Genomic DNA, 26772 nt, shown 5'->3' on the forward strand with positions numbered 1-26772 from the left:
CAGTAAGCCAGGCAATGGGCCCCTGCCCCCACCCACGTGACCTCCACGGTCAGCCTTAGTCTGATCAGGGATTTCTAAACTATAGTCAGTGGGCCAGATCTGGACAGTGGTCTGTTTTGTAAGGACCTTGAGCTTTTACATTTCCAAAGGGTTGAGAAATTAAAAACAAAACAAAACAGGGTGACAGAGACCCTATGGCTAGCCTAGCCTAAAATATTGTCTCTCTGGCCCTTTACAGAAAGTTTGCTGACTCCTGGTCCAGATGGTCTTGCAGGATGAGCAGCGGTGCTGACTGTGTGCCAGGCACCCTTCTAAGGCTGAAAGCGCACAGACTCATCTCATCTCTCTTGTCAGCACCGAAGCAGGTATGACCTTTGTCCTAGACCATTGTGCTAGAGATGGGGAAGCTGAGGCACAGACAGGCTAATTCACTTGCCTGAGAATCTAATAAGTGGCAAAGCCAGGATTCAAACCCAGGCAACCTGACTCCATGCTTTTTAACCACAGTGACGTTTTCCCCCTGGATGTGGCCCTGCTCAAGTTTTATGATTGGCTGTGCTCTGCCCTGTTCTGAGCCCTCATGATAGGAATGAGCTTCAGAAAAGACCACCCATCACATCCCCTGCTCCCCTGCCCCCATTAGTTCCTGCCCTTCTCGGACTCACAGCCAGGGAGCAGGTGTGTGTACCCCGTCGCTCCCTGGCAGCACCCCAGTACAGCTCACCTTCTGTTGGGTGCTGGCAGCCTTCCTCTCTTTCTTTCCCGGCTGGTGCCCTGGAACCCTGCTCCATCCTGGTTCCCTGGGGCCTGACACTTCTCCCAGAACCAAGCCTTAAGTTGTTGACCTCTTTGGAGCAGTGGGCCTCCCTTCCTGGTGGTCCCTGTGTCCCCTCCCCTCTGTCTCCCCCACCCTGTCTTATCAACTCCTAGCCCCAAGCCTTCACCCCTCTGTAGCCCCGGCACTGTGGGAGGAGGGAGAGAATCCCCTGGGTTTAGAGCATCCCAAAGAATAGCTCTGGAGGCTTCAGAAACACGGGGGAAACACCATACTTCAAGGCTGAGCCGGTGAGGCAGTGCCTCTACAGACACCAGGCCTGCGCAAGGCATAGGAGGGGTGAGAATGGAGAGACAGCTGCCAGAAGGAGCAGAGAGCTTCTCAACCACCCCAGCCCCAACCCACCGCACAATCAGGGCCTCGACAAAACCAGCCCTGGCTCTCTGCACCTCGTAGTCCTCTATGTTTAAATGGTGATGAGGAGAACTACCACGTAGGGTTGTCTTGTTAGAGATGATAGGGTTCCTGGCACATAGTAGGTGCTCAGTGTGGAAATGTCTCTTGCCTGGCTCCCCTTCACCAGCCAGCCCCTTCTCTGGGGAGGTTTCCTCTGTGATACGTGAAGTGATGGCACTGAATACTGGGCACATCCTACAGGTATTACCTCTGTCGCCACTGCCTGATCCTCCCCATCCCCAGAGATCAGAGGCCACAGAGGGCAGGGACCAGGCTGGACCCTCCTTGTCAGGTGTCTGGCAGGAGTATGCACAGCACGTCCTGGAGAATCAGGGGGTGATCATTGTTTGCTAATATGTGTGAGGAGTTACTGTCTAAGAAGCACCATTTCTCCCCTTTTCCTGTTAACTTCACTAAACCCATCCCATTTTGCCCTTACAACAGCCCCATGAGAGAGCCGTACCCCATTTCCCAGATGAGGCAGCTGACGATCTGGGATGAAGGGGCTGGTCAGGGTGACCTGCCAATCCGGGGGGAGTGGGCCAACCATGAGGGCCACCTCACTCAGGACGTCGTTGCCCACTGTGCACACCCTTTCATATGGTGCCCTTTGGGTCACTAGCTCATGCTTCCTCGGGGGACACAGTACTGCACGTGCTCCCCAGGTCTTCTGGGGAAAGGTGCTTTCGAGGGCACGTGGGAACTGAGGGCGTGTGGGGACTGAGGGCATGAGGGCATTGTCGGAGGCCTCTAGGTGAGACCAGGCAGGAAGGCCTCTCAAGAGCCCAGCCAACAGCCTGCATTGCTCCTTCTGAGGCCTGAAGAGACACAAATGAGGGTCTTGGGCTGCTCCCCAGGGTCAGTATAGGCAGATTTCAAGGAAATGAACCACTTTTCCTTTCTTGTATGAACCACCTCAGTCCACATTGTCCTCTCCTCCTGGAAGCCTTCCCTGACTGTTGGCCTACCTCTTCTATGGGAGTCAGCAGATCTTGCACCTTTCTGTGGACTTATTGGTATGCTTAAAGATAATTGTGATTACTTTTTTCTAGCTCCAAAAGTAATTTACAATCACTATAGAGAATTTAAATCAATAAAAATAACCAAATTAATACTAATAATCACCCCATTCAAATATAGCCAGTGGCCTGATGTATAACCTTCCATTGCATTTTCTATGTATTTACCTATAATGTAAATATATGCATTTCAGGGAGAAGATTATACTTTACATGCTGTTTTCTGATTTGCTCATTTAGTTAAAACTATGTCATAAGCATCTTTCTCTATAATTAAATATTTTTTTCAACACACTTCGCTAATGCTTTCTTTTGTTTCTCTGCCCACTCTCATGTTATGCATGCGCTGGTTTGCTCCCTCAGTTATACTGTAAGCTCCTTAAGCATCCATATTCGCCAGTATGGTCTCAACTAGAGGACGGGCATGTTCATTGATTGACAGCCATGCAGGTTCATGGAAATGAGTGGGATAGAGGTGGACACATGGGTTGAGTGTTGGGTCTGCAAGCTTCTTAAATTTTCTTTCTTTCCTTCCCTTTTCTGACAGATGTTTTGTTAAATATTTTAGATATTTATGTAAATATACATTTATTTCAATACCATGGAAGTGTTTCTCTGGGTTAGACCCTTAGCCTGGTCCTGAGGATGTAGTGATGTGCATAGTAATAGGCCAGGTCCCTCCTCCCCTAGAATGTGTATCCAGCGGGGGACGCAGACCCACATTCGACCAACAGATGAAAAGTAAATAGCTGCCCAAGTAACCAAGAGATACATCTTCCTAATGATCTCATCCACCTCTGCCACCAGGCTGGTGAAGTGGCCCATTGGTACCAGGACAGGTGCCTTCACAAGTCACCTCTGGTGCAAGAGAGGCTCGTTCTCAGTGTTCTTTCTTCTTCCCACACTTTGTTGTGGCCCAGCATCCCTTGAGAAGACGGCAGAAACTGTTTCAATGGTACCATTTCCTCCTTTCTGTCATTGGCTTCTAATGAGGAGCTCTGGAGGTGTCACGTCCCATTTGCAGAGCAAACCACCCCTTTGTGGGTCTAGACCAGTGGTTGCCAGCCAGCTCTCTGGGACACCAAGAGAGGACCCTAAGCTGAGGGGCTCCTGCGAAAGGTGGGTTGGAGTGCTGTGCCAGGGATGGCTGGTTACAACTCTTCTGGGAGGACCCATGGAAGAGTGCTAGAAATGGTTACATTTGCCTTTCATCTTTAGTAATAGAACCCCTGATTTTTAGTTGGGTGCATGGCTGCCCAGAATAAAGACTAAATTTCCCAGCCTCCCTTGCCGTTAGGTATAGCCATAGAGCTTGTTGCTCATCAGTGGAATACAAGCACGGGTGTCCTGAATGAGTTCTTTGAAGAGTTCTTAAGAAGAGGGAAGGAGAGGACACCTCTTCCTTGTGCCTGCTAACTAGAAATGTAGGAGTGATGGCTGGCACTTAAGCAGCTATTTTGAACCATGAGGCAGAATGTAGAACAACAAGATATTGAAGGATGCTGGAAACTAGAGATTTCTCTTCTAGTCCTGAGCTGCCTCTCTCTAGACTTTTAGAATATAAAAGAAAAATACATTTCTGTTCATGTTTGGCTGTCAAATCCAACCTTAAGGAACACAGCTCCCTATATCAATGTGTGTCTGAAGCCAAAAGCCCTGTTGCCCTTTTATTCAATAATCGTCTGCTTTGGAGGGCCATGATTTGTGCTAGGTGCCAGAGATGCAAAGACAAAAATAGCTTCCTATTTTTCATTAGATTAGTTTGATAGGGCTGACATAACAAAATACCTCAGACTGGGTGACTTAAAAAGAAATTTAATTTCTCCCAGTTCTGGAGCCTGAGATAGGTGTCAGCAAGTTTGATTTCTTCTGAGGCCTCTCTCCATAGCTTACAGGAGGCCACATGCTCACCGTGTTCACATGACTTTTCTCTGTGCATGTGAATCCCCAGTGTCTCTCTTCTTATGGGTTAGGGCCTTACCCTCATGTCCTCATTTAACTTAATAGCCTCTTTAAAGACTTTATCTCCAAATACAGTCACATTGCAAGGTACTGGGGGTCAGGGCTTCAACATATGAATCTGAAGGATCACTTTTCAGCCTACACCCCCAGTGAATAGACTTCAGTGGAAAAGGCCAACAGGAAATAAGCTTAGACTTATACTGAAGATAACCAACTAATTATTGTGTCTGGTGCAAGAGGTAAGAACAAAAAAATTCCACATGTCAAAAGAGCCCTTGTCTTCATTTTCAAATGTAAGTGCATCCTCCGGTGCTTCTTGGGAGTCTTTTATGACTTGAACTGCTTTTGAGACAGTTAATAATTCCTCTTTGAAAGGTGCCCCTCATTTGGCTTCCTGTACCCCATTCTCCTGGATTGCCCCTTTCCCCCTGGCTGCTCCTCTCAGGCACATTTGCACCCTCTGTTCTGTAACCCTGCACTTTAGATAGTTGCAATATTCGCCTTTGGGCCTTGGGTCTTAGCTCTCTTTTCTCCCTACACATAAGTCCTTGGAGTGCTGCTTTGGTCTCTGAGACATCCATGTCCTCTTTATACGGACATCCCCTACTAAATGTTCCCTCCCCCTGGCCTCCGGACTGCTGCGTTTGGCCACCTCCACCACCCCTGCACTTGGGTGTCTAACCATCATCTCAAACTTCGTATTTTCCCTCAGGCCTCCCCATCTGTGCTTTTCTTCATCTTCATTAACGGAAGCTCCACCTTTTCAGTCACTCAGGCTATTGGACTCAGCCGACCTTGGACTCCCCTCGCTCACCCATGATGTCCAGTCCATCAGCAAAATATCATCCAGAATGTCCCCTCCTCTCCCTGCCCTGAGACCCCCACCTTGGGCCAGGCTGCCAGCATTTCTTGCTGCTTTATTGCAACAGCCGTTGACTGGTCTTTCTGATCTGCCCTCGCCCCTCTACAGTCCAGTCTCCAAACAGAAGTGCGTAACTCTCTGCTTCAAAATGTCCAAAGGATTCTCATCCTTTTCAGAGTAAAGACCATGCGTCTGCGATGGTCTGTGATGCTACTTTGCTACTCCCTGATCACATCCTAATTCCCTCCATCCCATTTGTCCCGTCCCACCATCCTGCCCATTATTTCTCAGACACTTGAGGCAGAGTTGCCTCAGCACTCTGCCCCCATGATCCTCTCTCTGCCCTGTCTGCTCACTTCTGCATGTCTCCCAGGGCTCTGCTTGGGTGTTACCGTCTCAGTGAGGCCTTCCCTGGCCACTGCATTTAACATCCAAACTTTCCCCTATTCTGCTATGCTCCTTCTTCCCTTTCCTACCTTTATTTTCCTCTGGTGTCCTCTGCACCTTTAATGTGCCTCACGACTGTTTGAGTGGATCATTGGTTCCCCCATCCCACTAGACAGTAAATTCCAGGAGGGAGAGATTTATGTCATAGGCCCGGCCAAAAGAGCACCCGTGACATGGTAGGCATGCTGTAAATGTGAAATGAGTAAATGAATGACCTATACCAAAGAGAACCTCGACAGAAAACAAATCCTTAGTTCAAGCATAAGCCTTTGGCACATAAATAAAGTCATAAAATATATGTGCTTTATATATTTATATATGCTTGAAAGCTTCAAGCATGTAAATATTATATATATATATGTATATTGTATATCTCAAGATATAGAAAAAGTTGTGTGTGTGTAGCATGTATATCTTTCAAAAACAAAATTGCATTTTCTATGTATAGCCAAGATGCCATCTTTTTTGCACAGGAAATCACTGCCTGGTTTCCCGGGTTGCCTGTCAGGATGCTTTCAGGCAGCAAATAGGCAGGAAACGGGACACATTTAGCCTCTGGTTTTCCAGAACAGAGAGCCCATCATTGCCCAGAAGTTTCTGTCTCCCCTCTGGTCCTGCAGAGTGGCAGGCCAGTGCAGGTGTGGTGCATCAGACTGTGAAAACGCCTGTGGCCATGACCTCCTACCTGTGGGTCAGCTTCCTTGAGGCCCTCTCCAGCCTGAGCTGGAAAAGGCGTGTCTTTCTCAGAGAGTGAAAGCTGGTGAATTCCCAGTAGCTCCACCCTGTCTCCCGGGCCCACTTTCTGCTCTGGCTCTGGCTCACGGTCCATGTCACCATGACCACTTTCCCTGCCCCTTACCAAGCACTGGACAGGCTGACTTCTTCATGTTCCAAAGGAACCGTCTCCTGCCTGTGCAGCTCCAGCTCAGGGCTTTGCCTGCTGCTTACCCCACCTGGGTTGCTCCTTACAGTGCAGAGCATTGGGTCCCACCGAAAGACATGTTGAAGTCCTACACTGAGCTGCCTGTGAATGTGACCTTATTTGGAAACAGGATCTTTGCAGATATATTCTAGCTCAGATGAGGTCATCCTGGATTAGGGTGGCCTCTAATCCAGTGGTGGGTGTCCTTATAAAAAAGACAGCACAGGGAAAAGGCCATGTGAAGATGCAGGCAGAGACTGGAGTGACCCATCCACAAGCCGTGGAGTGCCATGGAATGCCAAAGCCCTGGAGGCTAGAGGGGGCAAGGAAGGACCTTACCTATGGGTTTCAGAAGAAGCAGGGCCCTGTTGACACTTGATTTCAGACTTCTGGCCTCCAGAACTGCGAGAGAATGAATTTCTGCTGTTTTATGCCTCCTGGTTTGGGGTCCTTAGTTAGGGTAGCCCCTGGGAATCTACTGCACCCCATTCACCCTTCATAGTCGCCAGCAAGGCCAGCTCCTCCAAGGGCCTTCCTGGCCTCCCAGTCAGCTGGGTCCTCTGAGTTTAGACTTTTCACTATTTTTTTACCTGTTGCTTGTGATTGTGGGTGAGTCTCTTTTGCAAGCTTCCCTTGCAAGGAGGTAAGCCCCCTGCCAAGTCCATGTCGTCCACCTGTGTGCTCTGCGTCCAGCACAGTGGCCACACCTATGGCGGGGGCACTGTTTGCTGGATGAATGCCTTGCCGTCCAGGGAGAAGCTTCCGAACTTACAGATATTCTGAATTCAAATCTGCTTGTGTCATAAGGTCCCCAGTCAGAAGGTTGCCCTGGGTGCTTCCCCTTGAAACCCTCAAAGTTCAATTATTCAAATTGAGTTGCTCAACTCCTGTCATTTGCACTTAACCCAAGAGAGGCGTGAGGGCCTGTGAGGACTTTCCACGTTTGGGTCCATTCTTACTGTTTAGCCCAAATGTGTTTTCCTGCTAAGAACATGAACCAGAAATGAGTTTTACTGAGTGGTTAACAAGACCTTAAATAGACAAAAAACTCCAAAAATGTAAGTTCTTTCACACTTACCCTCCTTTTCAACTTCCCCTCGCTGCCTCCCATCACGAACGGCCCTGTCTTGTCTGCTGGGTCATGATGAATGGGGGCCCTGTTTCAGACCTCTCCAGATTCTGCTGTTTTCCCTCCCTGGGTTTCAGATGGAGATGTCTGGTAGGTACTTTTAAGGTGATTCTAAAACTGACATGTCCCCTGAGGTTCCTCTGTGTGTAGGTTTGGCCTCTGCTGGGTTCAGCATGGCCTTTTTTTGAGCCCCTGCTATGTGCCAGCTTTTACAATAACCCGTTTTATATTCTGCAGCTTCCTTTTTATTTAATCTGTTCCAGAAATCTACGCTGGCTATGAGGTGATTCAAAGCCATTTTACTGATGAGGCAATTGAAACTCAGAGAGGTTAAGTAATTTACCAAAGATCACACAGCCGAGAAGTGACAGGACCCTTTTCAAACCTCTGTGTTTGACTTTAAAGCTAGTGTTTTTTTTTTTCTTTAAAGTTACAAGAGGAAAAAACAATCCTAACTAGAAATGGACTTCTTAGAAGCAAGGGTCTTTATTTTGTATAAGGATTTGGCTGTGCTCAAGGCTGCTGTGCCAGTGGTTATCGAGGAGGGGTTTTGACTGTGGGATTTATGGGCCTGGGACCCTTGCTATGTGCTCAGGATGCTCCATAGACCCGGCAGGCACTCTGGCCAGGGGCTCATCAACTCCTGGGCCTGTGCTTTCTGTCTCTGGGACGTTAGGCTAGCCACTTCTCTCCTCCAGCCTCAGTTTCCCCAGCTATAAAGTTAGGACTTGGATTCAGTGATCTCCACGTTGCTGTCCTGCCCTGGTAACCTAGGCTGCTAGCATCTTGGGGCTTCTACAACCAACTCTTCCGCACCTTTCAAACGCAAGTCTTCAATTGCCTCTAGAGCCAGTGGCCTATGCAGAAACTTCCAAGGCAGCCGCACAAGCCCCTTCTGATAAAGGCCCACTTTCGCCATCTCTCCTCATCCCCTTGGCCTACACCCTCTTCTCTCCCAGAGTCAGTCCTGCTGGGTGCCCTGGGGCAACTTTCTTATACTCTCTGAGCTTTCATGTTCTCCTTTCTGAAATGATCTCAAATAAGTCTAAAAATCCACCTCATCAGCTCATTGTGAGGATTACATGAAATGAAACCGTACCACTGGTCACCTTCTAGGGGCTTTGAACTGTGTGCTCCCGGCCCCGAAGTGCAGACTCTAGGACACCGAGGATGTGTTCAGACCTGGGTGATACCACGTCCTCACTCACAGCTGTGTGGGTTTGTGCAATTGCTTTACTTCTCTGTGCCTCAGTTTCTTCTTTAGTAAAATGGGAACAGTACCAACCCACCTATCAACTTTTTAGAAGGGTTGAATGAGTTCATATTTGAAAGCACATAAAACAGTGTGGGGCACATAGCAACTGCTATGTAAGAGTTAGCAATTATTATTAGGCCATCTCAGTCTCAAATCAGCCTGCTCCAGGGGCTCCGTCACTATCATTTTATAAATGGCGAAGATCAGTAACTTGGCCCAGGCCCTGAACCCACGCTGCCAGCAGGGTCTGGCCATAGATATACTGACTGGCAGAGGTGGGGGGGAGTCCACGCTTGGGTTTAATGGTCTGCCTTAGCCATCTTGAAATCCTTAATATTGTGTCTTTGAATTTGTGCTTTGTAAGTGAAGTCCTGCCTCCTATCACCTTCTTGCCTTCTTGGATGGGGTCCTGGTTCCCCCTTCTGCTGCCCTGGCCACACCGGGTATGTGCCCTCTGCTCCAGTGGGGACCTGGGCACAGGCAGGGGGAGGGACAGGGCCATGGGCCACTGTAAAGGGCTGTGCTCACCTGCCAGTATTTCCAAGTGTGACATTAAATAGCAAATGAAAACCCCACAGCAGATCAAGACAGAGATCATGGAATAAAGTTAGAAGTTTTTCTTCTTCCTCTTTGAACAAGAGGTCTTGCATTTTCATTTTGCACTGGGTGGGCCTAGCTTATTATGCAGTGAGCCCTGGATACATAGCAAGCCATGGGTGGAAATGAAAGGATCGTCCCCTTTGTCTTAAAAAAAAACAAACCAAAATGCTTATTCCAGTTTGAATAATTCAGGGCAGTTTGTTTTGACTTTTGGTTCATGGGTAAAGACAAAGCCTTTTGATGAAGGCCTGAAAGGTGACACCTTTGTCACTCCCCACAAAGACGGATTCCCCAAAGCCCCCTAAGGTCTTTGTATGATTCGCAACCACAATTTGGGCCATTTCCAAATCAACAGCCCTGTTGGGTTGTAGACAATGGAGGAATCTTATTTTTTCGTTTCCTTTCTGTTGCTACAATCCTCAAACTCAGAGTGTTCTCTTTAAAAGACCCGTGGTCAATTACTTTATACAAATGTGAGCATCTCTGTGGCTGGCCAGGCCGGAGCCATGCCATGGTGATCTGGAGGTGGGCTGCACGGGCTTGGCAAGGGGGCTGCCAGGGAGGCTCTCTCAGTCGGCCCCAGCATCTCTCTGCTGCGGCCCTTGGGACCTTGGGGAGGACTCAGGCCACAGCAGGAGCTGCGGAGGATGACAGAGACACAGGGTGGGACCTCAGAGCCATGGGGAGGGTGGACTCCTCTGGTCTGTGTCACCTGCAGCAGATGAGGCTCCTTGCGGGCAGAGAGAGCTGCTGCAGCTCCAGGTTGGTCCCGGGGCCACCGCAGATCTGCGTCCCGTGAAAAGCCTCAGGGTGCTCTGCTAGGAGCACCTTGCTTCTGTGCAAGTCACAGCACCTCATGCAGATGGAATATTCCAGAAGGAGGGATGCAAGAGGAGTCCTTTAAGAGAGGCAAGTAAGGGGGAAAGGTGACCTGGGGTTGGATAGGTGTTTGGGGGACAGTTGAGCCTTAGCCAATTTCCTTTCCTTGGAAACTGTCCTGTTTTCAAGATCCTGCCACCCAAGCAGCCAGGCCAGCCTCATTTCTGCAGCTGCCACACGCACCTCTGAACCCCTGGATGTACAGCGTGGACTGCAGACCAGCTGCGGCACCTTTACTGTTAGTAAGCCTGTTCTCTCCACTCCCCCTGAATCACCCTTCCATCTGCACTACGGCTCCTAAGAACAGATCTTTACTCAGCTAAACCCAACTTTTCTATTTCTCTGTTTACAGAAGAAAGAACAGGACGAGTGGGGGCCAGGGCACAAAAGACTGTTCCTTTTGCTTAGTTTTGCCACATCTCAGAGAGGGGTCCACATCTCAGAGAGTTTGCCACATCTCAGGGTTTGGGTCAGAGTTCAGATTAGCACTCTGACCTCCCAACATGTAGTTGAAAAGTTTATATGCTTTTTACTTGTTTGTACTATTTTCTAATAGTAACTGACATGTACTGACTTCTGCCTATAAGCTTCGCCCCCTTGCTGAGCCCTCCACTGCACATAGGATCCCTTTCCAATCTTTTCCATTGAGATATAATGTACATACAACACAGGGCAAAGCTGGGAAGTAGAGAGGTCAGTGGGTTTTGACAAATATACACACCCATGTTCCCATCCATCACCCTAAATAGGAATATAGGATATTCCAATCACCCCAGAAATTTCCTTGTACCTCTTTCTACTCACCCTCCTCCCCCTTCCTTACATGAAGGTGACCTCTATGCTGATTTCTGTCACCACAGATTTGTTCCCCTGTTCGAGAACTCAGGAATGAAGTTTTGCTTTTCTACATCTGGCTTTTTTCACTCTGTGTTGTGTTCCTGACATTTATCCAGGTAGGACGTTCCTCTTCACTGTTGTTTAATATTCCATTCTCTGGATATACACACTCTGTTGATCTCTTCCTTATTGACGGGCATTTGGGTTTTCAGTTTTTGGTGATTATGAGTAAGGTGGCTACAGCTTTCATGTACAAGCCTTGTTACAGACAATGTCTTGGGGGAAACACCTAGGGGTGGAATTGTTGGGTCATATGCTAAGTGTATTTTTAACTTTTATAAGCAACTGCCAAACTGCTTTTCCAAGCAGTTGTACTGTTTTTTCACTAGCACCCTACGTATATGAGAGCATCAATGCTCCACATCCTCACCAACACTTGATATTGACAGTCTTTTACATTTTGGCCACTTTAGTGGGTGTGAAATGCATCTCACTGTTGTAATTTGCATTTCCCTGATGACTAATGTCTGAGCACCTTTTCATGTACTTATTGCCTATGTATCTTCTTTTGGGAAGTGTCTGTTTAAGCCTTTTCCACATTTGAGGTGGGAGTTTGTCTTCTTACTGAGTTGCAAGAGTTCTTAATATATCATAGATGAATACCCTTTGTCAGACACATGTGCTACAAATATTTTCTTTCAGTGTGTGCCTCCACTATCCCTTTTAATCCTCCCAGAAACCCTAGGAAGTAGGTGTTATTATCTCTGCTTCAGTTCAGAGAGGCAGAAACTGAAGCACAGAGAGGTAAAGTGAAATGCCCTAAATCACAGGGCTACTCAGTAGTACAGTGGGAAAGCTGACTCACTGGCATGTGACTCGAAGCACTGACATTAAGAAAATCCCAGAGAGTGTCTCTCTACACATGAAGCCTTGTATCTCCTTGGCAGCCTGGACATGTGTGGTCCTCTGGCTAGTGCCCAGCTGGGTTATTTCAGTTCATACTCGCTTTCTCAGCCTCACACATACCAGACCATCCTGGGAAGTAGCGGCTCCCAGAACCAGCTGGGAGCATCGTCTTCTAAGGAGGATGCCACCGGGCTTGAGCTTCCCTGATGAAAGACAAACTGGGGGTATTTTTACAGGCTTCAGAGGATGCTGGCAGGATTGTTCCATGCCAGGAATAACAATGAGGGGCCCAGGCGAACTCCCTGCCAGTCCTGGAGGAGAGGAGTCAGGCGGTGGGGAAGGGAAGGGCACCCACCGGTGAGACTGCGGGGATGGGATATTTGCCCACAGCTGTCTCAGAGCAGGGCTTCTGGGTGCCCCCAGGGACTCTAAGAAGGGGAAGAGCAGTCAGAGCAAAAGGCTGGGAGGCTTTGTGAGAGTGAGAACCACCCCAACTCCAGTCAGCAACACGCTAGTCAGAACAGCGAGCCTTAACTGAGTGCTCCCTGGGTGCCAGACGCCGTGTCCCCACTTCTCATCCCTGTTAGGTGCCAGATGTGGTGTAAGGGGCTTTGCATTTACTAGCTTAATGGTCACTATAACCCCGTGAGAGAGATGCTATTAAAATGCCCATGGGAGAAAGCTGAGGTTCAGAGAGGTTAAGTAATTTGCCTAACGTCACATCGTTTGTAAGTGGTTGCGGTGTAGCTAATTCTAAGGCCCAGTCACTGCTATGCTCCAACGCCTTTTGATGCAACGAACTTGTGGCAGATTTCTGTGTGGTGTGCTGTCCTGACTACCTTTAGGGCCTTGGTCAGGGGTTCATAATATTGAACAAGTTCTGTCCTGTCTTTGGGCAGGGTAGTGGGCTGAATGATGCCCCCCCGACCAAAAGATACATCCACATCCCAGGACTTATGGATGTGAGCCCATTTGGAAAGAGGTGTTTTGTGTATGTAATTAAGTGAAGGGTCTTGAGATGAGTTCCTTCTGGATTTCCTGGGTGGCCCTAAATCTGACGATAAATGTCCTTATAAGAGGCAGGAGAGAAAAGACGGAGCAAAGAGAAAGTCATGGAAAGATGAAAGCAGAGACCGGAGTCATGCAGCCACAAGCCAAGGAATGTCTGGAGTCGCCAGAAGCCCCAAGAAGCAGAGAATCCTCCTCTTGAGTCTTGAAAGGAGCATGGCTCTAGTGTATTCTGTTCACTAGATGTGACTGACTCACTAGGTCCAGCCCACACACGCTGGTGGGGATTAACACAAGGGCTTGAATACAGGGGGTGGGGCCGGGGGCCAGGATCACTGGGGGCCATCTTAGAGGCTGCGTCCCCGGTGCCAGAGGGCAAGAATCCCACCTTTAATTTCTCTGACTCTCCCAAGGCATCTGGCTCCTGGCTGAGAGGAAGGGAGAGAACTCTGAGCATTGTGTTGACTACTGAGATAGGGCCTTTCTACCATCCCACCACAGAGTTTCATTTAACCCTCCCCTGTGCCCAACAAGGGGAGATGTTCTGACTCCCACTCCACAAAATGAAGGCTCAAAAAATGAAGGCCACACAGTAGCACATTAGAGTTAAGCCAGTGTTGTCAAACTTTCGCTGCATCAAGATCACAGAAAACAATTTCTGGGCCCTGTGCACTGTGTTTCTGATTCATAGGTCTAGGGCAGGGCTGGAGAATTTGCATTTCAAACAAGTTCTCAGGTGAAGCTGATACGGTTGTTCTGGACCACACTTTTGGAAACACCGACACTAAAATTTTAGTAGATTAACAAATGTCTTCTTGCTCAGGTCCCAGTTGTGTTAGGTTAGATAACTCTCCTCCATCCATGCACCATTTGGAGGAGCATGTGGTGCCCCATAGTCACTATCAAAGGGGCAAGAGGGCAAAGGGTCATGTGGGGTATTTTAAAGCACCTGGGCTGCAAGTAACTTACTTGTCTTTTGCTCACACTTCATTGGCCAAACTCAGCCACTTGGCCAAACAACTGCAAGGGAGGCTGGGATATGTAGTCTTCCCCAGGAGGAGGATGGTATGAGTTGTACACACCTGGCCAGAGCCGGGCTAGGACTTCATCAGGTGCCTTCCCACTTCGTCTCTTGCCTTTTCCCTGGTTCAAGTGCTTTCAGTGGGCTTTCTCATATTAGCCAGTGTCAAGGAACTTTTTTTTTCTCTGTAAAGATGGAAAAGAGACATTTCTAGGCTCCATCAGCCCATTCTCTTGCCAGATTCACCTTTTTAGGGGCCCAGGTGCTCAGCTTAACAGCTGTCAAGCACTTTGAAACCTCCCAGCATGTATGCAGTGGTTTCTTGCACAAGTTTCATTTCCACCATCTTAAGCAATGCAGGGCCACCCTCTCCAGAGTTTGAGGAGCCCCTCCAGCTGCTGCTACTTCAGTGCCAAACCCTGTCCTCTGGTCACAGACAGGCTCCCAGTGGAAAATGTGCTGTTCCTGCAGCGCCTCACTCTGTGGCTTCAGACTGCTCCAAATGCTGCCGCCTCAAACACACCTGTAGTTTCCAGCTTGCGTGCCTTCGCCTGTGCTGTGATGTCAGCCTGAATTCCCTCTCTTCCCTCCAGGCTCAGCTCAGACGGTACCAGCTTGAAGAAGCCTTCATCAATTAGTCAAATGAATATTCAACTTGACCTTGTTTTGGACCAGAGGCATACACACACCTCTGTGTCTATCCCTGTGGCCCAGCACTTGTCATGGCCTGTGTAGACTCTCAAGGCCTCTGTCCACATCTGTCTCTCCCTGCAGAATATGAGAGTCAAGAGCCAAGACCATGTGATATCCTTTACTAGCCCCTTCTTTACTTGTAAGACTGAGTCTAGCAGTCTTCCTGTGACATGCAAAGCCCTCTTCAAGGTGACCCTGGCATCGATTTAAATCCTGGTTCTGCCACTTGTGGGATCTGCGCTTTGGGAAATTCTCAGCTTCACTGTACTTCAGTTTTCCCATCTGTACAGTGGGGCCAATTATCTTGTGCATATTCAATGAAACAATGCACCTAAAGCTGTTTGAAGCACGCCAAGCACATGGAAAATGCTCAAGAAATGCTAACCAGCTTTCTGTTGTCATAATTACAATTTCTTCCTTGCAACCATTGCACATTCCAGCCGCAGCAAATTAATTCCTGGCTAAAAGCTGTGATGGTCTTGCATGCCCCTTTGCTTTTTACTGAATATTCCTTCTGCTTGTAGTTCCCTGCTCCTCACCTATTCATTCATTTAATGAAGTTTTTGCTGAACTCATCCTATACTCTAATCTCATACAGCTTTTTCTGGCCTTTCACATTAAATTCACTGCTCCTGTTATGAAGGTTTGTTTATTTTTCCGTATCTCTGTGAATAATTTGAGAGCAGAAAAAGTTCCCTCTTTCCCTTTCCTACTGGGTTTACTGCTCTGAACGCAGTTCCTAATATCATGGCTGGCACATAGTAGGAGTTTATGAAATATTTGTTGAATGAATACATGAATGCTGCTTATCTCTGAATCTGTCTCCAGTGCCTAGCATATCATGAGTGCTTACCCAAGACTCTCTCTTCCATAAAACTCTGGATTCATATCACCTAAGAGTCCTAGGTGGTGGAGGACTATTTTTAATCAGTATATCTGTACTTAGCCTCTTTCTGAACCAGAGGGCTTTCCCTGGTCCTGCGGCCAAGCTTAAAATGTCTGGTGGGGTTCTCCTCTGCAAAGTACAGGAGGACGTATGTGCATCTGTGTTGCTTGGGTCATCCCTGGATTCATCAGACTTATCAACTCTCATCTTTACTGACCCAGTTCAGAGTTTGTCTCATGGTCCCCTGGAATCCAAAGGCCTAGATCAATGCCTGGAAGTCAAGTCAGGAGAGAGAAAGAGACAGAGAGAGACACACACACAGAGAGAGAGAGAGAGAGGGAGGGAAAGAGAGAGAGAGAGACAGAGAGACAGAGAGACAGAGAGGGAGAGAGGGAGAGAGAGGGGGAGGGAGAGAGCGATGGAGAGGTGGAGGGGAAAGAAGTAAGGAAGGAATAGGCCTTCCCTGCTGGCCGACATTTTAGGATGAGATTTGGAGTCAAAGGACCGTTCCACTAGTCTAATGTGAGGATGGCCATATTTGGCCAAAATAGTCTGCTCAGGCCCCTCTTCCATGAACTGGACTCTTTAGGCAGCTGAGGACTGGTCTTGCTTTGCAAGGTGGCTCTAGAACTTAATCTGCCCCCTTTCTATCTCACCTTCTGTAATTGCTTGGCTCATGGGCCTCCTGGGGGTGACAGGCTGGGAAGGGTGCCCTCCCCAGGGCGGGCCGGGATAGAACCCTTGTGCTGGTGGTGGTCTTGGTGCAGAAGATGGTGTAGATGTTGGCCTTTGGAAGGGCCAAGTCTGGCTTCCATCCCACATGGCCTCCTTAGAGGGACTCGGGCCTGAGCCTGTTTAGGTAATGGAGGAACTGCATATAATTTTATGGGCATTTTTCTTTTGTTCTGATGCTATTTTTGGAAGGCTGTTCCCCCAAGTCTCAACTTTTACTTCTTATCAATTGTCATGCCTAACGCCACACATATACTCTGGGTAAACAAACACCTTTCTTCCCTCCTGTGAAGCAATATTAATTGAGATTTTAATATGTGGCAGAGACTCTGCTCAGTATTTTCACACCTGTTGTCTCATATATTCTTCACAATAATCCTGCAAGGGAGATATTAGTAGCTCCATGTTATAGGTGAGGGAATTGTGGCCCAGAGATTTTAATTTCACATTTTTCATTACATGTATGCTCTCTGCCCCTTTAATGGTCCTGCTTTGTATCTATTTGCAGTTTCTTTTACAGCCCATTTTGGCATTTGGCTTTTTCTGCATTGTGCATGACATGCTTAGACTGCTATACTTGTATTTCACAGTTTCCCCTAATAAATGCTTCAGAGCATGAGCTTGAATGCTTATTTGTTTGTAGTTATTCTTTCCTAAAAGGAAAAAAATGGTCCACTTCTGTTGCTTTTCTTTTATCTTTCCAGACCCCAGGGGTGATTCTCTGTGTCTCTTTTGGAGCAGAGGTAACTGAGAAATCAATATAGCTGTTAGATTAATCCACGGCAGCCATAATGTCACTGCACCTCCTGCCCCATGATGTTGACAGAGATGTCCGAGCCAGGAGGAGGGGAGATACTTAAAAGAAGGGACCAGGAGCCTCTGGAGTGAAGGGGGGAATTAAAACCCCATGGAGTCTACTTAGCAGATGAGAAATTGCAGGTGGCTGCCTCTGGCATCATTAGGTCTTCCTCCAGAGAAGGCGATGGCTTGGCATCAGGCATGGCAGGGGGATCTGTGAAGCGTAGGCACCAGGAGGTCCTTCAGGAGAATGAAATCAGCAGTGGAGGAGCAGCGACCTCAGCCAGAGCCTGTCTCCTTCAGGCTCCAGGTTCCCAGCACCTCCAGAGGTGGGCTGGGGGTGGGGAGACCCCATGAGATTTCTTTCTTCCAGCAAACTTGGCCTTTTATTAAGATGATGGTTATTATTAATACTGTCCTTGATATTTCCTGACACAGGGAGAGGGCATCCTTCCCAAGCAGGGCACTTGGGGCTTGGAAAGCATTCAAGGTGCGCTTGGAAGGTGAACGTGGGTCCGGTGTGCAGAGCACACGCAGCTGGTTGACAACTGTATCAAGCGCTTTCTAGGTGTGGGGTGCTGCTCTAGGGGTGGACCAGGGGCCAGAGAGAGAGTTCTGCAGTCAACAGAAGATACAAGACACCTACCTTCAGGGAGCTTCCACTCTAGCAGAGACTGATTTTCTCTCTCCCACAGTGGTGGCCAGAATCACCTCCCCTTCTTTGGTAGAGCAGCAATTCTCAACCAGGGGACAATTTTGACTGCCACAATATGTTTGGAAATGTCTGGAGAAGCTTTGGATGTCATAATATGAGTGTTTTGTGTGTGTGTGTGTGTGTGTGTGTGTGTGTGTGTGTGTGTGTGTGTCACTAGCATCTAGAAGGTAGATGCCATCTGACCCCAAGCTGTGCACAGGACAGCCCTCCACAACAAAGATTTATCCAGCTTGCTGGATCAGCCATGCTGAGCTTGAGGAGCCCTGGAGAGAGAAGACTGCATTTCCCAGCATCCTGTGCAGCCGGGTGTGACCAGTGGAGCGTGAGCAGGAGTGCTGTGCCCACACCCAGGTGCAAGGCCCGCAATAAGGGGATGTGCCTCTTCTCCTTCCTCAGGCTGGACAAAGAGAACAACAAGGTCCAGGTGACAAGTGAGCCACCTGCGGCCCTAAGCCACCGGGTGGGGGGAGCTGCCTGACAGTCTAAGTCACTCACCTTGAACTGTCGTGGAAATAAGAAATAAAATTCCATGGTGTTTTAACCATCATGTATTTCTGGATCTCTCAGTTACCATCGTTAATCTACCCTAATGACGCTGATCACTGCATCTTGTCAATAGTTCTTCAATGTCAAAGACAGCTAACACTGCAAGCCAGACACTAAATATAAGATCTCATTTTATATTCATACCAACTCTATGAAATAGATACTATGATTATCTCGTTTTATAGATAAGGAAACATGCTCAAGGAGGTTGGTAAGGCAGGTAAGCACCATATGGAAGTTTTAGGCCACATTTCAGTTTCAGCTGCTTAGAGCAACTTGCTTTCTCCACCCTTAATACGTCTTCATATGGTGTCACCATCTCTCTTCAGGGGCACTGTGACTGTTCCCTCCATGGTCCCTCTCTCTCCATGTTGGGCACCGCAGATAGAGTGGCATTTTAAGAACCAAATCAGGACCCAGCTTCCTTCAGGGACTCCCCATTGGCCTCAGGATAAAGCACACACTCGTTGCCGGGCAGGTGAGTGCCTCCGGGCCTGCCTCAGCCTCCTCTGCCACCGTCATTGTCCCCTGTGCCTCCCTCCTCGGCCACGCCTGGGGTCCAGCTGCACTGCAAGAGGAATAGACTCTTCTTCCAAAATTACTCATGCTTTGCAGAGGGAATCACAGTCAAAAGGAACAAGCTTCCCCTGTTTATCTTCAAGAGTTCAAGCAAGGATTGTTTGACCATCTCCCGGGGACACTGTTGAAAAGCTTCTTACATTGGAGAGAAGTTCCTTCCAACCAGACATTGCTCAGTTCTCCAAAACGCAGCTCATTGTATAATGCAAGGTGAACCCAGTTTTCCAACTTCATTCAGGCTTCAAATTCTATTTGTTCTATTAAATACTGTATTGACTTTGGAGAGTAATTTGGCAGCATACGCTGCAGCAACTTTACTCCTAATTACCCTCCCCAGAGAACTCTCATATGCCAAGGAGAAATGTAGTATTGTAATAGCAAAAAACTGCTAAGCTAACTGTCCATCTGCAGGAGAATAAATAAATATATGGAGTATTACAGAGGAGTTAAAATAAATGAACTGCAGCTACCTGTGGTAAATATAGATTAATCTCAGGAACATCATGTTCGCGTAAATAAAGCATTCTCAGGAAGGGTAGGTATAGCCTGATGTCATAAGTACTGTTACATATTGTGCCAGTCAGGGTCCCAGTGGGAAACAGAGGCCCTTGGGAGGACTCCGAAGGAAGGACGGGCGGTTTACATGGGTAGCAGGCGAGGCAAATGATTTCACAGCTACAAATCTCCCATTCCACCATGTGTTCCCACATTGCTCCTTCCATCCAGAGGTGGAAGCTATTTCTCCATCCCTTTTAATCTGCGCTGGTTTTGTGACTTGTTCTGAGGGGGACATGGTGGTAAATGTGACTTGGGGTGATTTCCAGAGGCCTTGCAATTGCTCCTTTGCCCTTCTGGAGCACTTCTGACACCATGTGAAGGCTCTCTGGCCCATGGGAGGCCTCCTGGAGAAAAAGACCCGACTGCCAGCCAGTGCCAACCGCCAGATACACGAGGGATGCCCTCCAGAACCAGCTGGCACCTCGCTGACCCACTGCCTCCCAGTGCGGGAGTGAGTGCAGCCATTGCCCTGCAAGCAGAGGACCCTCCCAGCAGAGCCCAGCCCAAGGGACCAGCCCAGAGAGTTATGAACACAGAACTGGTCAATGTTTTCAGCTATTAAGTCTTGGGGTTTTTTTTGTGTGTGTGAGTATGTAATCACCTTAGAAGAGCTAAGGAAACAAGAAGAGTTTAAGCGTCCAGGACCCAGCAAGGTGGTAGCTCCTGAAGCTGTGTGGCAGTGCTACGGGACCCCAGAGGTGGCTGCAGCCTTAGAGCGGGCAATCAGGCAGAACCCCTGAACCACAGAACTGCAGCAGGGATAGACTGGGGAAGAAATACCCCAATCTCTCTCTCCTCCTCCCTCCAGACTCCTGCCCGGCCCTCCTATTGGCTGGGCACAGTGAGAAACCAGAGAGCAAGGGACTCTGGGAGATGCCTTTTATTGGGGTCAGCCTCCTCAGACGCAGAGAATGGATACAGGTGGGGCTGGCTGCGGATGGAAAATTAACCAGGACTTAGGCTGTAAGAACACTTAAGGAAATGAGAAACCACAAATCGGGATAGATGTTACCTCTGGGGAGAGAAAGGTTTCTCCCTTAAATAGGGTAGTGGGTCTTTGCATATGTGTCTTTTCATATATGCTCCACGTGGGAAGGAATTTATGCAGGCTTACTAGGCACCTACCTAACCCTCACCAGGTTCTTTCACACAAGCCATGAGTTACGCCTTAACAACCACCCCATGAGAGCGTGGCAGGAGGCGTAAATCACCTCTCATTCCCAGGTGAGGGACGACCCCCATGCCCCAAGGCTGTGATTTCACACCTTCGGCTGTCTACCTCTAGCCCTTTGTCTGGATGAAGGACCCTTTCTGGTGCCATGACAGGTAAGCAAGTTTTGCCCCAATCTCTCTGTTAGTTCCCGCTCCCTCCCAGCCACCCTTCCTCCCTTTTTCTTTGCAGCTGAAGATGAAGAAATAAAATGATCCCTGAATATTATTTGTCTCAGAGGAATGTTTAAGATAAAAAAAATAGATACACTGATAAGATAAAATACATTTAAGATAAAACAGGTGTGTGAGTCCTGCCTTTTTAAAAATAGCCCCGCAGCACCTGGTATAGGTGGGCGCCGCAGGCCCCCAGCAGTAGCCGGGAATGTTTGTCGAGTTCAGCTGCCAGCCAGGGCAATCGGCTCTGCCTCCTGGCCAGAAAGTGATTTACAGTTTTCCTCCTTAGTGGCATCTTAAGACAAACAGGCACTTTTGTTTCCATGGAGAACCTACTCTTCTCCCGAAGGTAAATTGCCCACCGGCATGCTCTCTTCACTTCTCTCTCTTTCTCTTCCTCGCTTTCTGTTTGTCCCTTTCTTTTCTCTTCTTCACTGACTCCTCATTTTCTTCTGCCCTTCCCCCTTCCACCAAGCTTTCTGCCAGCAGCGGGGTGCAGGGGTCACCTTTGGTGTCACCCCAGGGAAGGCCGGAGCTTCTTCCTGCGTCATACTTCCGAGGAGAGGTTCTCAGGACGCTCTGGGGGCTGAGAAGTTTCAGTCTAGATCTTTGGACGATTGTCTTTCTCCCCAAGAGCTTGTTTGGCAAGGAGCCGAGAGCAGAGGTGGGAGCGTGGCCTAGGCCCCGGGGCGGCTGTTGCCTGGCCCCTGTTCCGGGTCCCTGGATCGGTAAGGCCTGGGAGGCTCGCTTCAGTTCTCCATTTCTTTGCTTGCAAACTGAGACTATCTCCCCCAAGAGCTATTGTGAGATAATACTGGGGAGGGTGGCTCAGAGACTCCATCCCATAGGCCCTCCAGGTGACAGTGGACACCTCTGCCTTTTGACCCCCAAATTTATTTTTTAACAATCCTCAAAAGTTGGCAGTCTCCTGGGAAGGGAGCTCCGGGAGACGTGCTGAGAGCTGGAGCCCTGTCCCGGGCTTGGGCCCAGCAGGTGGGCGCTCTGAGGCTGTGCTCACACTTCCACTCCATGGCGTTTCCACAGGCGATTGCTATCAAGAGCTATGCTGGGTGTGGGTGTTTGGAGCAAATGGAGAAGATAAGGTGGGCCTCAGAGTGCATGTGTGCTGCCCGTGAGGAGCTCTGAGCGTGGGCCTGGGCTGGCATCGTCTGAAGGTGGGTCTGTGTGCACACATGATCGTGCCCACATGTGCACGTGACTGTGGGTGTGCACCCTCCCCGTGGGTGGAGGACGGGCAGTTGGAACAATAGCCACCTAGTTGTTTTGCAGCAGGACAGAAACTCCAGTTACAGAATATGAATCCTCAACACGTGGTCAGAATATTCAGATGTTCAGCTCTCAGTGGATGCGGCTGGCCTGGGAGACTTCGTGCCCTAAATAGAAGCCCCTCTGTCCCCCACTTCCCACCCTGGGGTGAGGTCTCTGCCTGAGAGCAGATTCATGTCCTCACGTCCCCATTCTGCTCTGAGGTGGGGCTTGGTGTCAGGGACTCAAGCTCAGGTAGTCACATTTCCAGATGTGAGTGATTTTAATCAGGGTTTCATTGAGGGTGACTGTGTATGTATGCTCTGGGCTCCAACTAAATATACAAAGATGCTTCTTTCCTTTCGCCCTCCCTTCTCTCCTTCCTCCCAGCTTTTCTCTGCACCTCTTACACATACTGAGCAACTTCTCTGTGCCAGGCTCTGTTCCGTGGGCTAAGGACACGAGGATGATACAGAAATAGTCCCTGCTCATGAGAATGGCCAGTGTATTTAGGCAGGAAGACAAATGGAGCTGAAGCAACAGAACACAGCTGCAGGGGCCATGGAGCATTCTGGGAACACAGAGGGGAGCCCCAGTCAATCGGGTCCCATGAAAGGCTTCCAGAATATGGTGGTGATCCTTGAACCGAATCTTGAAAGGTGAGGGATCCGCTTGCATGGGAAAGGGTGGGCGATAGGCTTTGGAAGCACAGCTGATATTTGCCAGCAGTTGGTACTCTGGGGAGCAGGATAGCCATCTACTCAGTTTCGGAGGACTCTATTGTTAAAAATGATTTGGCTGTGACACAGCTGTGCACTCGGAAGACGCATTAAAGGGGACAGGGCAAGCAAGGACTGGGAGATGAGCCCCTCTACCTCCTTCATTTGTCACTTCAGGCATCCAAAAGTAGAAGGAATGAGGTGGAGAAGGGAATGGGCCATTACATATCAATCACAATTGTCTATCAGGTGACTTTAAATGCTACCTCACTGAGCCTCACAGCTCCAGGTGCTGGGTGGTTATTCCCATTTGATAGCTGGGGAGACTGAGACTCAGGTTAAGTTGCTACTCTAGGCAAAGAGCAGGACTTTGAATCACAATCTTTCTTGGCTCGATTTCTAAGCCCGTGTCATTCTGCAACAGACCCCACTGCCTTCAAGAATCTTCTATACAGAACCTAGCATTATGGCCAATAGAGTTCTTGTCAAGGATCATGAATTTGTAATTCAATACAGAGTGACTATTATTCCAGAAAAAGAGGAAAACCCAGATGCCAGACACGTTTGAGAGACTAGCATGCCTTAGTGAGATGGACTGTTAATACACATTGCCATGGTGTCAATATTGCAGGTTCCTTCTTTTGGAGAACTGAGATGTGGCTAATTTGTATGCTGCTTTGCATTCATTTGCATTCACTCTCTGTATGCAAAATCAAACACAGCTAATTAGTGCAACCTTGTTACAATGAGAAGAAGGCCCAGCCTTCTGTGCCAGGGCATATGGAGCCCAGAACAGGGATGGAAACCACCCAAAGCCAGGCATGTCCTAGTTCAGACATGCTGGAAAGTAGAGGGAGATGCCATCCTGATGTAAAGGAGAATAGACTGAGTATCATTATTTTTCAAATATTGTCCCTTTGAAGTAACTATTGCAGGAGAGAGGGTGAGAGAGATCAAAGGATGTGGCCAGAACTCTGCTTCAGACAGGATCTTGTTGGAGAGAACAAAGGCCTCAGGTGAAATCAGCACTGGAGTTTGGCTTGGCTCTTAGAGGCTGTGAGACCTGGCACTTCATGGACTTGCAGAGATTAAATGGGAAAAATGAATGAGAATGCACTTTGCAAATGTTAAAGCACGAAACGGATGTGAGGGCTCAAGGCAATGCCACATTATGACAGAGGGCAGCACCAGGCCCAGTCTGGGTGTAAGGCTCACAGCCCTGTCCAGACCCTGGATGTGATGGAAATATATCTGCCTCTGTGCCAATGTCTGTATCTCTATGTCTATGACAGTGTCTGTATCTCTGCATCGGCATCTATGTCTATATCTCTATGTCTGTGTCTTTATATAAGCTAGCATTTAATGAGCACATAGTATGGACCACGCACTGTGCTAAGTACATCACAATCATTTCATTTAATGGTTCCATGATCACCCTGAAAGTTAATGGTTACTGTGACCCCATCTTACAGATACCGTCACAGCAGACATGCTTGCTGGGTGTGCCAGGTTACCCTTGCTAAATCATTAGGACCCTCTTTCTTCTGAGCAGTGATGGTGACATTCATGGTTTATGTCCCCACCTGCCACTTTTCCAGCCTCTCCGCAGACTACGCTCTTTCTACTGAACGACTTCTTTCAGATTTGTCTAGTTGGGATCTTTTGGCTTGATCTTGGCTTTTGTTCTATGTCATCTGAGAACCCTTGTTTTTCTCCTCCACTGGCCATTTGGATTGAACTTGTGTATTTCAGCTCCCTAGTCACAGTCCATTACTTCAAGTGGTCCATTCTGCAAGGAGCCATGGTTGACAAATATTCACTGCATTTCATGGGGTGGGATTATACTTCTCCACCCCATGGATACGTAACCTGGCCATGTGGCTTTGCTCTGACCAGTGACTCATGAGTGGCAGTGACATGTGCTGCTGTCAGGCAGAGGAATTTCTTTCCCTTCTGACCTGATGCCGGGCCACATTGCAGATAAAGTTTGCCCCACAACTGAGTCCTGAAGTGGAAGTAAGGTGGTGAGCAAGTCATGCAAATAAGAAATAAATCTTTATTGTTGTAAGCGTTTGAAACTTGGAGGATTATTTTTTACAAGAGAATAACAGCCTATCCTGAATGAAACATTCTCTCTCCATTCAGTCTTAAGAGATTAACTCTCACAGGATGGTCTTTTTCTTAAATTCTGGAGGCATATTATTAAAGCCCCCGTGAACTGATTGTAGTTGTTGTCACTGTAGAAAGCTGGACGCTTACTCCTAACGATATTGTCATTACTCACCTCCATTTTGGAAACTGCTTTAAAATGATAAGAGTACTGCTGCTACTGATAACAGTTAATGCTTCATAAGGATTATCTTATTGAAGTGTAACAACAGCCCTGGGAGGTAGGTACTCATAAATTCCATTTTCCAAACAAGGGAAGCAGAAGCTCAGAAATGTTCAGTAATGATTCAAGATGACACAAGCTAAGAGCATCAAGATTTCAATCTGCATTTTGCTCAGGTACAAACCCTAATGGCATAATTTTCTACTATACTTTCCCTACCAAAATGCATTTTAACTTGTTGAGTCAAACACCTTACTCATCAGAGATGGCTACAAATATTTTGGTTGCTTATGAAAATCAAAGTAGTTATTAAGTAAAACATTGATCTTAATATTAGGAATTATGGGGTCAGTTTGTAGCTATTTCTTATCAGCAAACATATTGCACGACTTGGGTTGGATGTTTTTTCTGCTTTACACTATGGTATTTTTGTCTGTAAAATGGAGCATTTGCCTCAGACCAGCTGACTCATGGATCTGATTGATGGGGTTCTTCAGCCCTCTAGAAGGGTATGCAAAATGTGTGTCTGTATATTATTTTTGGGCAGAGGATCCATAATATTGGCCAGGTCCTGGAAGAGGTTAGGGACCCCAGAAGATGAGGAACTCTCATTCTCGTGTTTGTTGAGTGTGACTATCCCTTTCTGCAGAGGAAGTGGTTACAGAGGCAAGGAGAATTCCGTCGGACTAAATTGCAGCTGAGTTGTGTAAGGTGAGAGTCAGATTCATCAAAGAACAATTGGAAAGCAAACTGTATAGTTTCATTAAAAATCATCATTAAAAAGTATTTCTGTCTCACATTCCTGTGGCTCCTTGCGGCTTACTCTGCACAGAAGCTGTTCTTTCGTCTCTGTGGCTGGGGACTGTGTCATTAGCTATGGCTATTGGTCATTTCCTGTCTCACTCAGCCAAATAATCCTGTTATTTTGACTGGGACAGGAATGGGTCCAGAGCTGTGAGCTTAGTCTCACAAAAACTGGCAGATGCATTTCTTTCAATGTGGGAGAGAAGGAAACAGGGCAGGGAAATAGCATTCATGGAGCCTCTACATTGTGCCGGGCTCTCTGCTGGCAACTCATTCATTGATTAAGTCCTGCATGTCTATTTCCAACCAATATTTATGGTACCTATCATACACTGGCCACCATTCTTGGTGCTGGGGATATAGAAGTGAGCAATCAGATGAAAAGTCCCCATAGTCTCTTATTATTTTCTAGTGGGAAAGATAAAATATATTTTAAAAAGCAAGCAAAATATATATGCTTGACATATTCTTCTTCAGGATAGATGGCAAGATGTCTTGCAGAGTATAACACCCATTTGACAGATAAGAAAAATAAGGATTAAGGACATAAATAACCCAAGCAGAGTCACATGGCAGATAAAACACTGCCCTAAGCTTGAAAGGTAGCTTTTCCTGTCTCTTGTGTTACTTCCCCCACAGACAGCACCGGCCACTACCTGGAAGCCTATCCTTCAGCTGTG

The 26772-nt window shown here is 47.9% G+C and overlaps 1 long non-coding RNA gene across 1 annotated transcript in view; it reads left to right on the forward strand.

Annotated features, from left to right (window-relative positions):
- The window catches only part of LOC108400019 (uncharacterized), a 143463-nt gene that overhangs the window by 11341 nt on the left and 105350 nt on the right, over nucleotides 1-26772 (forward strand). The window contains exons 4-5 of the long non-coding RNA XR_012128522.1: nucleotides 239-365; nucleotides 18778-20911. This is a non-coding gene — a long non-coding RNA (uncharacterized lncRNA). The remainder of the gene's footprint in view (nucleotides 1-238; nucleotides 366-18777; nucleotides 20912-26772) is intronic.

Source organism: Manis javanica, chromosome 2 (assembly GCF_040802235.1).
Source record: "Manis javanica isolate MJ-LG chromosome 2, MJ_LKY, whole genome shotgun sequence".
Lineage (NCBI taxonomy): Eukaryota > Metazoa > Chordata > Mammalia > Pholidota > Manidae > Manis > Manis javanica.